The 13,711-nt window shown below is 38.4% G+C and overlaps 1 long non-coding RNA gene across 2 annotated transcripts in view; it reads right to left on the reverse strand.

The window, feature by feature from the left end:
* The window catches only part of LOC129057690 (uncharacterized), a 14,797-nt gene extending 4,459 nt beyond the window's left edge, over nt 1–10,338 (reverse strand). The window contains exons 1-3 of one of the 2 annotated variants that reach the window (XR_008522402.1): nt 10,064–10,338; nt 4,549–4,565; nt 4,268–4,355 (exon numbers count right to left, since the gene is read on the reverse strand). This is a non-coding gene — a long non-coding RNA (uncharacterized LOC129057690). Of the gene's footprint in view, nt 1–4,267; nt 4,356–4,438; nt 4,566–10,063 lie in introns of both variants that reach the window. The other variant, XR_008522403.1, reaches the window with a different exon arrangement.
* Between the last annotated feature and the right edge of the window lie 3,373 nt (nt 10,339–13,711).

The raw sequence follows: 13,711 nt of genomic DNA on the forward strand, positions 1-13,711 counted from the left end.
AGCTACATGAAACTGCTTCTTTTATCTTATATTATCATAAATAACAAATATATCTTCTGCCATATTTAGTTCTTTCTTCATTCAATTCAAGATAAACATATTTTGTCTAAAGGTTTTATTGGCATTTGGAAGAAACTCAAAGTCTGTACTTAATTAAGATCTGTAAACAGACGCCAGATCAAATCACAGAATAAAGAGATTTCCAGTGCTGGGTATGGATCTATCTTGATCTAAATTTGGATTTCAAACATTGTAACCCATCTTTATACATTCCTTCCTTCATTCAATAAATATTTATTGAATGCTGTATGAGTTAGTCATAGAGCCTGCCTTCAAGGAGCTTAGGGTTCAATAGGAAAGAGAGATATACAAAAAGACCTATAATTCCAGGCAAGAAACAACTGTAGGTGCTAGAAGAAAAATAGGGAGAAAATGCTGGGGAGTCTCAAGGGTGGCCATTACTTCCTACTGGGGAGCAAAGGATCAAAGAAGGCTTTGGGGGAAAAGTGGCCTCCTCTATTAACTGCTCCATCCATGTGTAAACTATTCACAAATTTGTTTTAAAATGCAGCAGGTCCCCGGATAATGTCGTTTCGTTCAACATTGTTTTAACGTTGATGAGAAAAAAAAAATGAACTCTGCGCCAGGGCCCCTGTCTGTGGCGTCTGCATGTTCTCCCCATGTCTGCATGGGTTTTCTCTGGGTACTCCTACTCAACTTTCCTCCCACATCCCAACATGTGCACATCAGGTAAACGGGTGCATCTAAATGGTCCCCATGTGAATGAGTATTGGAGTGTGATGCACTCTGTGATGGGATGGTGTCCTGTCCAGGGCTGGTTTCCATCTCTGTGCTCTGAGGTACTGACATAGGCTCCAGTCACCTGTGACCCTGAACTGGAATATGCAGGTTGGAAAATGAATGAATGAATACAAGTTATTACACAATAAAAATCTGAAAAGTGTTCAATAATCATACAAATGCACAACAATAAATGATGCAGCACAAAAGCACTTAGCAAGGCTACCAGATTTGTCCTTGTTTGATTTTGAACCGTATTGGTGGGAGAAGATGCTCCTTATGATTTGTACTTTGCAAACATTTATTCTTTGATTTAACCCACTACCTCTATGACTAGCATCACTCAGTGACTCACCAAAATTGGGTAATTATCCTGTTTATATTAATCTTCCTTAAATGTAGGTATAACTCACGTTTATTTCAGTGTTTAATATTATAAGTGTTTAGGGTCTTTATTTATAAGTCTGGTGATGTTTCTGTGATCAGAAATATGCCATAGAAACTTAACTCTTTTTAAAAAATGTTATTGTTATACATTTAGGGGGTACACGTGCAGATTTCTTACATGTATATAGTGCATAGTGGTGAAGTCTGGGCTCTTAGTACATTTTCAACCCTCACCCCTCTCCCACCCTCCCACATTTTGGGGTCTCCAGTGTTGTTATTCCACTCTGTATGTTCATGTGCACCCACTGTTTAGCTTCCACGTGCAAGTGAGAACAAGTGGTATATGACCTTCTGTTTCTGAGTTATTTCACTTAGGATAATGGCCTCCAGTTCCATCCATGTTGCTGCAAAAGACATGATTTCATTTTTCTTTATAACTTTATTCCATGGTGTATCTACACCTCATCTTTATCCAGTCCTCCACTGTTGATTCCCTATGTTTGCTATTGTGAATAGTGCTACAATAAACATGTGAATGCCGGTATCTTTTTGATGTAATGATTTATTCCCTTTGGGAATATACCCAGTAGTGGAATTGCTGACTGGAATGGTAGTTCCATTTTTAGGGATGTAACTCTTGTTTATGTATCAATTACCCTATGACAAAATTGGTTGTCTTACACGTTGTTTCTCAATTTCCAAGAACCTATAGATGAAGTTAAGTGAAGACTTGCTGTGTAATACAGAAAGTGGTGAATAGGTGGGGCTGTGAATGAAATAGGACTGGCCATGAGTTGATCATGTGAAAGCTGAGTGATGGCAGTACATAGAACTTCACTACACCAGTGTGTCTGCTTTAGGATATGTTTGAAATTTTGCATTATAAAAAGTTAAGGCCAGGCGCGGTGACTCACGCCTGTAATCCCAGTACTTCGGGAGGCCAAGGCGGGTGGATCACGAGGTCAGGAGATCGAGACCATCCTGGCTAACACGGTGAAACCCCGTCTCTACTAAAAATACAAAAAATTAGCCAGGCACAGTGGCGGGCACCTGTAGTCCCAGCTACTCGGGAGGCTGAGGCAGGAGAATGGCGTGGACCTGGGAAGCAGAGCTTGCAGTGAACTGAGATGGCACCACTGCACTCCAGCCCGGGCGACAGAGCGAGACTCCATCTCAAAAAAAAAAAAAAAAAAGTTAAAATATTCTACCAGCTAACTTACCTGTAGGACTTCCACAAGTCATTTACATGTACACATGTAAGTGGCTACAGAGTGTATGATAATGGTTTGGGCCTGGAGGGACATTAGTGACCACCAGAGTGAAATGAACTGAATCTCCCTGCCTCCCGCTCCATACACACAAGCCTACTCAACAAGATCTCTTTAATGTAAAGCCACAAGTCAGAAAGGGTGAACACAGAGTAATAACCCAGGGACTTGCCTAGAGGCAATGCTTACCTCTGGGCAAGGACTGAGCACATATCCTAATGAAAACAATTCGTGTGTGTTTGAAAGAAAATTGAATTCAGTACAATCGATAATGTTCAGAGGCTTCAGGGGATCTGCAGATGTGGACTCATGGAGCAGCATCCTATCACTCCTATCACTCATGGAGATTTTACACATAGGCCCAGGGAACGACATGGTATCAGTTTGTCTCGTGTGGGTGAGACAAAAGCATTCAATACTGCGTCGACCCAAGAGTTCTCACTGGCTCTATGTAGCACATACCCCCAGAATATTCAGGTGTGTTATGTAGTGGTTTCTATTGAATGCAACATAATTTTGTTATAGTTGTTATGTATGTCACTTAATTCACATACTCTCAGGCATACCAAGAAGGGAGAAGAAAGGGTGAAGGATAGAGTTCAGCCACCTGGCAGCATTCCATAAAAACTGGGCAGATTCATGAAATATTACAGTGGGGGAGGTGCTCAAAATAGTTTTTGCATGCTTTTGAAGATAAGAGAGTATATCTGTCTTAGATATTCTGCCTGGATATGTTACTAGCATCAGGATGTTTTGAGGAGGCAGGCAAAATTAGAGTGTCACGCGGCCAGGCGCGGTGGCTTATGCCTGTAATCCCAGCACTTTGGGAGGCCAAGGCGGGTGGATCAGGAGGTCAGGAGATCGAGACCATCCTGGCAAACACGGTGAAACCCCGTCTCTACTAAAAAATACAAAAAATTAGCCGGATGTAGTGGCGAGTGCCTCTAGTCCCAGCTACTTGGGAGGCTGAGACAGGAGAATGGTGTGAACCTGGGAGGCAGAGCTTGCAGTGAGCAGAGATTGCACCACTGCACTCCAGCTTGGGCGACAGATAAGACTCCATCTCAAAAAAAAAAAAAATTAGAGTGTCACATGCTACTTTAATTCTGTGTTGTGGTACTTCAGTGGCTTCTCATTTGAAAGTGCATAATTATTTTCAAATTATCATATATCATTTCATGGTTAAATTAGATTATCAGCTAGAACTTCCAGGGGGGTTGGAATTCTACATGCAAACTAGATTTCAATCCCTATTTATGATCATTCTGGACAACTTTGTTTCCTAAACCCTCAGATCAACTATTTCCCGGGATAACCCTAAGGCACTGGGAAATATCTGAATGGAAGAGATCAGCGCTGTGTTTTATGGCATGTTTGCAAGAGACATATTTTGTCTATGTCAGAAACCCAGCTATTCAGTAGGGATATATTTTTCCAAGAACATCTCAAAATATTTCTTTAAGAAAATGTAATTCATCTGACCACTTTCCTCTTAATTAAACCCAGCTGCGTGCGTGTGTGTGTGCGTGTGTGTGTGTGCGTGTGTGCATGTGTGCGTATATGTGTTTTCTGTACCTTATTTCAATAACAGAGAAGGAAGCTCTTAAGGGCACCTCTGCCTTACACACTATGAGTCAAAATGAGTTGGAAACTCCCTGGCTGTACTGTGATCAGTTGTTCAAATTTCAGTTTTGACAGCTTTAATAATTCTAAGCCACCATGCTCCTGATATTCTTCTTTCTAAAGAGAAACAGTTGTTTTGTTTACATATGTAGTCAGTATGATAATTATCTAAATTTATTCCTACCAACCTTGTTTGATCTCTGTAGTGTCAACTGATAAAATCCATCCATTTTGTAGAGCCAAACATCTTTTAGATCTCAGGTCAGAGGTCATTTCCTGGGGGAAAATCAGAAGACTTTAAAGAGGTTGCAAAGCCTGGACTTCCTCACAGAAATCACCACACAGGATAATCTTACAACCTTCAGTTCTTCTAATTTCTACCAGCTGTGTGATTATTTGATTGGTATCCATCTATTCCATGAGACTATATAAATTCCATGAGAGTAGGGCCTTGGTCAGTTTTGCTCACCATTATGTTCTCAATGCCTGGAACAAAGAAGGCCGTCAATAAATATTTGTAGAATGAATAAATGAATGTAAAAATATATATAAATGTGTCCATGAATAAGTGAGTAAATTACAGAAATTTCACAAAGAGGTTTATCAATAACACTTTAGAACTGCACTGTTCAACACAGTAGCCACTAGCCATATGCGACTATTTAAATTTAACCTTAAATTAATTAAAATTAATAAAACTAAAATCCAGTTCCTCAGTTGCCCTAGCCACATTTCAAATGCTCAATAGTCACACATTGCTGTTCACTACTATATTTGACAGTGCACAATATACAGCATTTCCATCGTTGTAGAAAATTCTAGTAGCACAACTCAAGCAATTCTAAAATTCTAGGCCAAAGACAGCATTATTTTTTCCAAAATGAGACAGATCATTATTATTGGTGCCATTGATAATATTAATTGTACAACTTAAACCTCTTTCCCCTAAAACTATTCCCCCTGGATGACTGAGCTTAAACCAAGTATTTCACCTCTTTTTCTTTCAAAATATATAACAAATAATTTGTCTACTTTGATTTGTAAGGGTCTATATATAGTTTTATATACTTTCCTGAGTACTCAAAAGAATCCTTGAAATTGGGAATATATACTTTTCTAAAAGTGCATTTTTTACACAGGCCAGGCCTCTATGCACTATACATTGGATAAAAATGGGAAAGATATAATGTGCTCTAGAAGCCATCATTAGTATATGAGGAATTGGGATTTGTATGAATTTCCCTAATGATGTTAAGTGCGTGATTGCACACATTCTGGAATTGTAATTATGTGTAAATTGATATAGTTTTCCAAATGAATAATATTCAATATGTTTGGTGAGATCCTTTAATTTCAACAATTAAGCTTTTTTTTTAAATCGAAGACTCTAGTTACAGTCATCTTATTCTGTAAACTATAAACAAGTATTTTGTTTGTGAAAGCAAAGATCAGAACGTTGCCAGAGTTAGGAAAACAAAATTATAACATTTATACTTAATTTAAAGCAATAATTTGATTTAAATACCCATACAAGCAAAAGCATCTTTGATTACATAAGTCTGAGAAAAAGCATAAGAGAATGGTGAAGATATAAAGGAATGGGGCAGATGCTCAGATTCAGGTACACATACTAGGAAACTGAGCACACCAGGAGAAATTTGCAAATGTAAATTCCTACAAGCCTTCTCTTATAAAGAGCAAGGTTTTATGTCTCCTTTTAGCAAGTTAGACTCTATAATCCCATTTATCTCCATATCTTCATAAAAAAGGAAGATTCTATTCAATAAATCTATGGATACCTTAACTACACCCAGGTGTTTTAAATTATGCCACAAATTTTTGTCAATCTTTACCATAAAATACCAAATTCAGCTTTTGCTTGTCAACATAGCTAAAACATTATCATTTATCATATTCTAGTACCTTCAAGTTTTCATACCACATGTGTTCCAAACTCTAGGAAATTAAATATTTCCCTAATACCACACTTTAAAACTTCAAGCCCTACAAATTGAGAAGTACACAATTAACCCGTTTTCAAGTGTATTTGCAGAGATTGCACCTGTGCCTACTTATGAACAAATCCTAAGTTTTCTGTTTCACTCTTTCGGTGCTTAGTCAGCCTTTATGTCTCAGGATTTTTCATTTACAAAACGCATGTCACATTTGACAAAGGTGAAATTGTATGATTTCAACACTTGGTTTTTTGAACAATTCAGGTCTTGATTCTTAGAAGGTAAACCTAGCAGTTGTCAGAATGCCACACAAGTTTATCCATAAAGAACTTTCAGGAATGAGCTGAGAGGGAAGGGGTCAGATGAGTAGAAAATCAAATTGGGAAGGTTCATGCCCCTTGTCTCTGTTGACTTCCATGTGGAAATTCAGGACCAGCCAATCCCTTTGAAATCTGTCCTAGAAATCATGACTCTGCAGGAGTTGGAAGCTCACATGCCTTCTAGATTGAGGCATGTAGCATCAATAAGTGAAGGAAGGCTGGGAGACAGATAAGGAGAGATGATTAGAAACTGTGATAAGCCCCATCTGAAAACATTTAGATATGCTTTCTTATTCTTTTTTAAGTTTTAAAAGATTGCACAAGCCCACTCCATGCAATCTGTAGAGCTGCCAATTTGGAGTTTCTGCTTTAGGAGACAACTCGAGCTTAGGGCTAGGGTAAGAGAACTACTGGCTGTAATAATTTAAGGAACTTTTTGTTCCAGTAAAAGTCACAGACCATGCTTTAAAAGGGCCTAGGGGTCTATTTAGAGCAAGTTTTTCATGTTTTATGTTGTAAAACTGTATCTAATTATGAGCCAACTTTAACCTTTCTTCAACTTTTCTCCATCTCTCTTCCCAACTACTTCTACGTTTTGTTGGCTTGAGCAAGGCTACTTTGTCAAACACTGCCTCATACCAAGTTCTTTCTGACCACTGGTCTTATTGCAAACCATAGAGGAAAGATTTATAATTTGCCCAGATTTTGTGTGAAACTATAACAACAAAAAAGGAACTCTAAGATCTGCTGTAAGTTTTGAAGGTGCTGTATTTCTGAAGATAATCTTCCTACAGGAGGTATTCCTATTCTTAACAGAAACAGATTATTTGAAATCGTTGGGTTTACATTACTCCAGAGTAAACTGGCACTGTGTTTAATCCTGTGTAATTTGGGGGCAAGTAAATAATCTCTCTACTTCAATTTCCTCATGTTTTAATGTGAATGATGATGGTCACAAGATTGCTATAAGTATCATGTGTGCTAAAGCATTTAAAAGTACATTGTATGTTACCTACTAAGTACTCAATAAATATCTATTTTATTGTTACACATCCCACAATCACTCACTAATTATCATGAACATTGATGATACATACCATGGCAATGACACTGATAAATTTGGTAATAGTGCTTAGGTAGAAGAGTATCATGAGAGGAAATGGATTGAAAGCAAAGCATAAATGACAACATTTATTGGGTGCTTACTATGTGTCAGACTGTGAATAGTGCTTTCTTTGCATATATTAAATCTCATTTATTTTTCACAACATCCCCATGAGCTATGAACTCTGAATAACTACATTTTTAAAAACGATTCACGTGGTGATTTTTACTCCCTCAATTAGTTAAGCTAGACCTTCTCCAGAAGGTTCTCCAGAATCCTCTCCCCAATATGATTCTGAGGTTGATTTTGCCAAAAGTAGAATTTGCAGGAGATTTGGAAGACAGAAGTAAAGCAGCAGCCATTACTCTCTGAAGATCGTCATCTTTCGATACAGCAATGGACAGACATAAAGGTGCCAGTGGGCTCCAGCTGTCTGCTCTCCTCCACTCCACGTCCTGCCATTTTGGGGGGCCTCTGGCATCAATGATTAATTGCAGTGCCACCTTATACTTGAATGTGAACCTTCTGTGGCAACAGCCCCCCATAGATTTCTCCACCGGCTCCCTATTCACAGTCCTATTTCAGCAGCTGGGCGTGTCTGCCTTCTCAGGTGAACTGATGGGTGGCCCCTCTGATCTTCTAGCTCCCCCTTCAGACCCTCTCCTCCCCAGTGCCTCCCATAGTAGCGGCTCTGTTTCTCTGGTTGAACCCTGATTGATACACATGTTTAAGATGAAGTAGCTTACCCCAAGATCACTAAGTCTGAATGGCAGAACCAACATTAGAAGCCTTAAGTAGCTTCCAGAGCCCATGCTCTTCATAACCACAAGGCAGCATTGTCTGAAGGAGAGGGGAGGAAGAAGGAGATAAGGAAGAAAGAAAACAGAGAAAGCATGAAGACTATAGAGAAAGAGGAAGGAAGCAGAAAAAAAAGAAAAGGACGATAGAGAAGGCAGGAGGGAGGACTAGATGATAAGCAATGGGGAGTGGGAGAAAAGTGAAGAGGAATAAAAAATAAAGGGAGGTAGGATAGTACATTGTCAGCTCTACTTGCTCTGCCAATGCTTTAGCACAAAGTGGGTAATTTTAAGCATGGCTAATATATGCCACAGGACTGCAGAGTTCTAGCACTCAGGTGTTGAGGAAGCAAGTGCCCTTTTGGTTTTACTCTTTTATTACGAACTAAATCTAAATTTTCATAAAAGTTTGTTTTGTTTTGTTTTTTTAACAGAAGACCTAATAATTTCTCTAAGTATTCCTCTTTTTTTAGCCATTTTTAATCTGTTTTTTACAACCTTACATAAGCCAGTGATAAATAACGACTTGCAAAGCAGCGATCTTTACTATAGATTTTACCCGAGTTGAAAAATCAAATATTTTTATGCAACAGAACAATGGCTAATAATTTAATTATAGATCATCATGTTCAACTGGGGTAGTTATCAATTTAACTCTGTATTATTCAACAACAGAGATGTGGCAAATTTTGCACATAATTCCAAAATAGAGGTGTGAAATATCATTTTCCCATGTGACTATTTGGTTTAACCTAGATATTTACTATGTATAATATTACAGCTGCCAGGGAGACATAGAAATTAAAAACAAGATAAAATCTTGTTGAGTTTTATTTTCTACTCTGAAGCAGCTAATTTTTAAAATATCCTGCCCAGGGTACAGGAAGTGCTCCTCAGATGTCCTGATGTGCATGGAGGCAAGAGGACATTATGCCTGATTTAAGAACAGATCATCTCACCCACTGTCATCCTGCATGACTGCTCATGCACTGCTCCTGACTTGCATTTTAAGCACTGGTCAGTTTGCTTTTGGCAAGAGCGTGCTAGAGCAGGTTTTATAAGAGGACAGTGATAGAAGATGTGACAATCTTGTCCCAAAATGCCCCTTCTCTCCTTAAGGACTTGTCTCTCCTTGAAGCTCCAAGATGCCACAGTCCCTGATCAAGGGATCAAGCTATAGAGGGAGAAAGGGACACCAAACTTGCTCTTACAATGGGTTACCTTCTTGCTTTCCCAAGATGGGGTTGGGTAGGGCAGGCCTGGCTCAATATATTATTTAAAAGGCAGTTATTTTAAAAGACTGTCATCTAAATTTACTTCACTAAATGGCAGTGAGTTTTGCCCCTTAAGAGGCTATTCCGGGCTCAGAATGGTATCAGAAGGCAAAAATTGGATTTTTAAAATTTTTATTATAAATAATATAGTGACAAATTATGATTATTATATATGCAACACATATAACTAAATATATAGTTATAGATAATATATACTATTATCTGTAACTATAATAGTAATATATACTATTATCTATGACTATATATTTTGTAATATATAAATATATTTTTATAATGATATATGTAACATATATCATATTATATAAATTATAACAAATAATTGTTAATTATTTATTATCACTGTGAATCAGAAGAGGCAATGTTAGTTCCCTGAGACATCTGGGTCTGGGCCTGGAGAATCACCCTCAAGCCCACTCCCTCAGCCATCACCACATGTAACTGTGCCCATGGAGCGCTAATACCCTCAGCCTTTGTCTTACTTCATAAACACCTTCCCACCCTCCTTTTCCTACCGGTTCTCAGTCCTCACAGATTCTGGCCTCCTGGTTTATTTTCTTCTCTGTCGCCTTGGACATGACTCAGGTTACTGCTGCTGGAGCCCAGGCCTTTCACTACCCTACCCTGCCAGAAGTTTCTCTCTGACTAGTGATGGCTGGGGGTGAGTTCTGTTAGGATTCTTATCCTTTATCCCAAAAAGAATGAAGGCTCCTCAAGCTTCAAACCAATTTCAGAACCACTTGGGGCAGAGATGACACATGACAGCCACTTGCTGCTGCTTTAGCACTGACTTCACACCATCCCCTGGCTATGAAAGGGAATCCAGATATGCAAATAACCTGTAATTATTATGTGGGTGGATTACCATAGCAATGGTTCTGGGTATTTTAGCTGCCTTAGATTATCCCCTAAGGAAGCATTTTACCCTTTGTTGCAACCAGCCTTCTCACTCTGGTTCCAGCCTTCTGCCATGAGCTGAAATTTTGGTTTCTGTGAGAAGCTGGGTTGAAGAGTGTGTGTGTCTTCAAGACAAGAAGTGGTTTGTCAAGGCAAGGCCTCAATCACAAATGGATATTATCTACACGTTTTCTTCTGAACCATCAACATATTTACTGAGGTCCTCTCCTTTACCTCCTCCTCAAGTCTCTGACAGCTTTGACCTCAGATTTGCCCCACACTGTGATTCTTCCATTTGCCCTACAGTAGTCAAGATTCTTGTATGCAGACAACTGAAATGGACTTTGTCTTAAGCAGATAAGGAATCTATTGGCAGACTAATAGGTAGCTCCTAGAATTGATGAGAAGCCTGAAGAACCAGCTGCAAGAAATGAGCCAGAACCAAGACAGATTAAGAGATCAGAACAGTCGGATCTACATGTCTGGTCAGGGTACACTGGACTGCTATTACTGACAACTTCTCCCCTACCTCCACAAGACATAGAAATGACCCTGGAAGCCCCATAGACACTGTTGTCACTAGACACTGGATGCTGCTGCCACTGTCACTTCTGCCAAAATGAGTTATTTCTAGACCTTGCTTCTCCAGTCTAGAGTTATTAGTGGTCTAGATCACATGGCATGCCCTTATTGCCACGAATATGGAAATTGAGTCACTGGCTTTGCACTTTAGTGATGGAAAGTGGGTCCTATAGCTACCAATTAAGAAAAGGGTCCGACATTGAACACTAAAGACAAAACTATTATATACCTTTACTCAGACACTCTATTTTGGCCCAATATTTAGCCCCAGAAGACTGCAGACTCTGATTTTGTGTTATGGACCAGGTTTGGGCATTCCACATTCCATGAAGCTCCAACCTGTGCCCATCCTGGTTTTCAGGGTTTACTACTCTAGCTAGACATTTATAGCTTGTAATGACTTTGTCCCAGTAGGCATCCCAAGTTAAGACTATTTTAGTTTCTGCTTAAAATGATCAGGTCAAATTCTGCCCCTAATATACGCTTAATTTATATTGAGGCATTTGAGTATTTTGTACAATTACCTAAGGGTTGAGAAATTATTTTCTTTTGTGTTATAGGGTTTGAATAATAATATTTATTAAAGGCCTATTATGTATAGACATATTATAATTGTTACTATAATCTTGTATTATCACTCGTTTTTACAAATGAGGAAACTGAGGCTCAGTGAGGTTAAGTGATTTGCCCACAAAACTAGTAAAGCCAAAATTTAGATTATATTCTGATTCCTCAGCCTGTATTTTCCCCACTGTACCATGCTGCCTCACCAGAAAAACTAAGAGTTCTATAGATACATTATTCCATATGCAGGTAGAGCTAAAATTATGCCTACAAATTTTGCTTCAGATTTTAGATGTGTGCTTACTGTTTCTTGCCTGACAATTTACTTTCTATACTTGCCTGACAGAGAAAGTAGCAGATGCACTGTGTGAGCAGAATAAAAACAAAATGTGTCCTCATGCCAAAGTCAAAATTAACTCTAACGAGAGGGAAAAGTTGAAGGCAATTTGCTTTGTGATAGGGTTTGCTTTAAATCGTCCATGTTTCTACAACATTTTACAAATCATAGATGCTATAGGGAATCTACCCTTAAAAAATTGTTTATTTAATGAAAACGTTTGCAAATTTTTTCAGAGTAATAATTAACACTTCTTACTTATTTGCTTACACTTTTTCTTTCCCTACTTGACTCTGTGATCCATGGATACCATATATCTTATTCATCTTTTTATCCCTAGTACCTGACAAAACGTAGGAACTGAAAATTTAATGATTTAGTGAAGGGAAGAAGGAATAACAAGCAAACTATTATCAAGGCAATAATAGTATAAAGGAGGTTGGGCAGTCAAGGCTAAGATCTTCTCTCTCCCAACCAGAGTTCTTTATAGTCCTCTGTCAATCTCCTTAATAGGACAGGAGTCTCTTTCCTGAAGTGTAAAAGGATACTTAAAAGGAGGTAGATTCAAATTCAGCTAACACCCACTGAGCACCTGCTGTGTGTCAAGAGCTTTTCATGTATGATATCTTATGCGAAACATCTAATAAGCTCATAGCTATTATTATCTCCACCTTTCGGATGAAAATGCTTGGGCTCAGAGAGGTTAAATGCTTTGCCCAAGGTTACACAGCTAATTAAGGGCAGGGTTGGAAGTCAAACCTGGTCTCAGTGAAAGCTCAGCCCTCATTCTACTCCCGCACTGCTCCGTCCCCACAGTGCATCAACCCATGTACAGTCATACGTTGTTTAGCAACCCGAATACCTTCTGAGAAATGCATCGTCAGGCAATTTTGTCATTGTGTGAACGTCATAGAGTGTGCTTACACAAAACTAGATGGTATAGCTTACTATGCACCTAGGCCATATGGGATAACCTGTTGCTCCTAGGCTACAAACCTGTACAGCATGCTACAGCCTACTGAATACTGTAGGCAATTGTAACACCATGGTAAGTATTTGTGTATCTAAACATAGAAATGATACAGTAAAAATATGATATTGTAATCTTATGGGACCACCATCATACATGCAGCCTGTTGTTGACCAAAATATTGTTATGTGGTGTATAACTGTATCATATTTCAGTAGAATTTTTGGCACGTCTTTTTCACAGCTTAGCAGCCCTGCAATAGAGATGAGTTTTATAAATAATAGTCTCTTAAATTATATGAAATACGGTCATGGTTTCCCAAAACATAGTAAGTCCACCATCCCTATTCTATACCATTACCTCTAACCAAGAGTTAGTGTTGGAGACCACCATTCTGTTTCTACTGTTAAATCAGGAATGACCTGTAATAATTTAAAGACTATTAGGAAGATATCTCTGATTTTAAAAAAAAAACTTTTTTTTTTTTTTCAGATAACTACCAAAACCTGTAGCTTAGTATATAGTCATTTAATTGGCTTATTTCCTGTAAACCCCCTAATGGAGATCACTTCAGAGGCAGCAACGGTTTTGATTGAGAGTTAGATGCAGATCAATTGGGGCACTGAAGCCATTTGAGAGGACAATGGAGTACTTTGGAAAATATAAAAGGTGCCCTAAAAGAAGATTAAACAAGAAAGGATTGGGTTGAGGAGTGGAATTTAAAATGGTAGTAAGCATTTTAAGAAGGTAAATAAATAAATATACACCAAACACAGACTAACTTAAATTTTAAAAAGTATTCATAAAGAGATG

The sequence above is a fragment of the Pongo abelii genome, chromosome 12, assembly GCF_028885655.2.
Source record: "Pongo abelii isolate AG06213 chromosome 12, NHGRI_mPonAbe1-v2.0_pri, whole genome shotgun sequence".
Lineage (NCBI taxonomy): Eukaryota > Metazoa > Chordata > Mammalia > Primates > Hominidae > Pongo > Pongo abelii.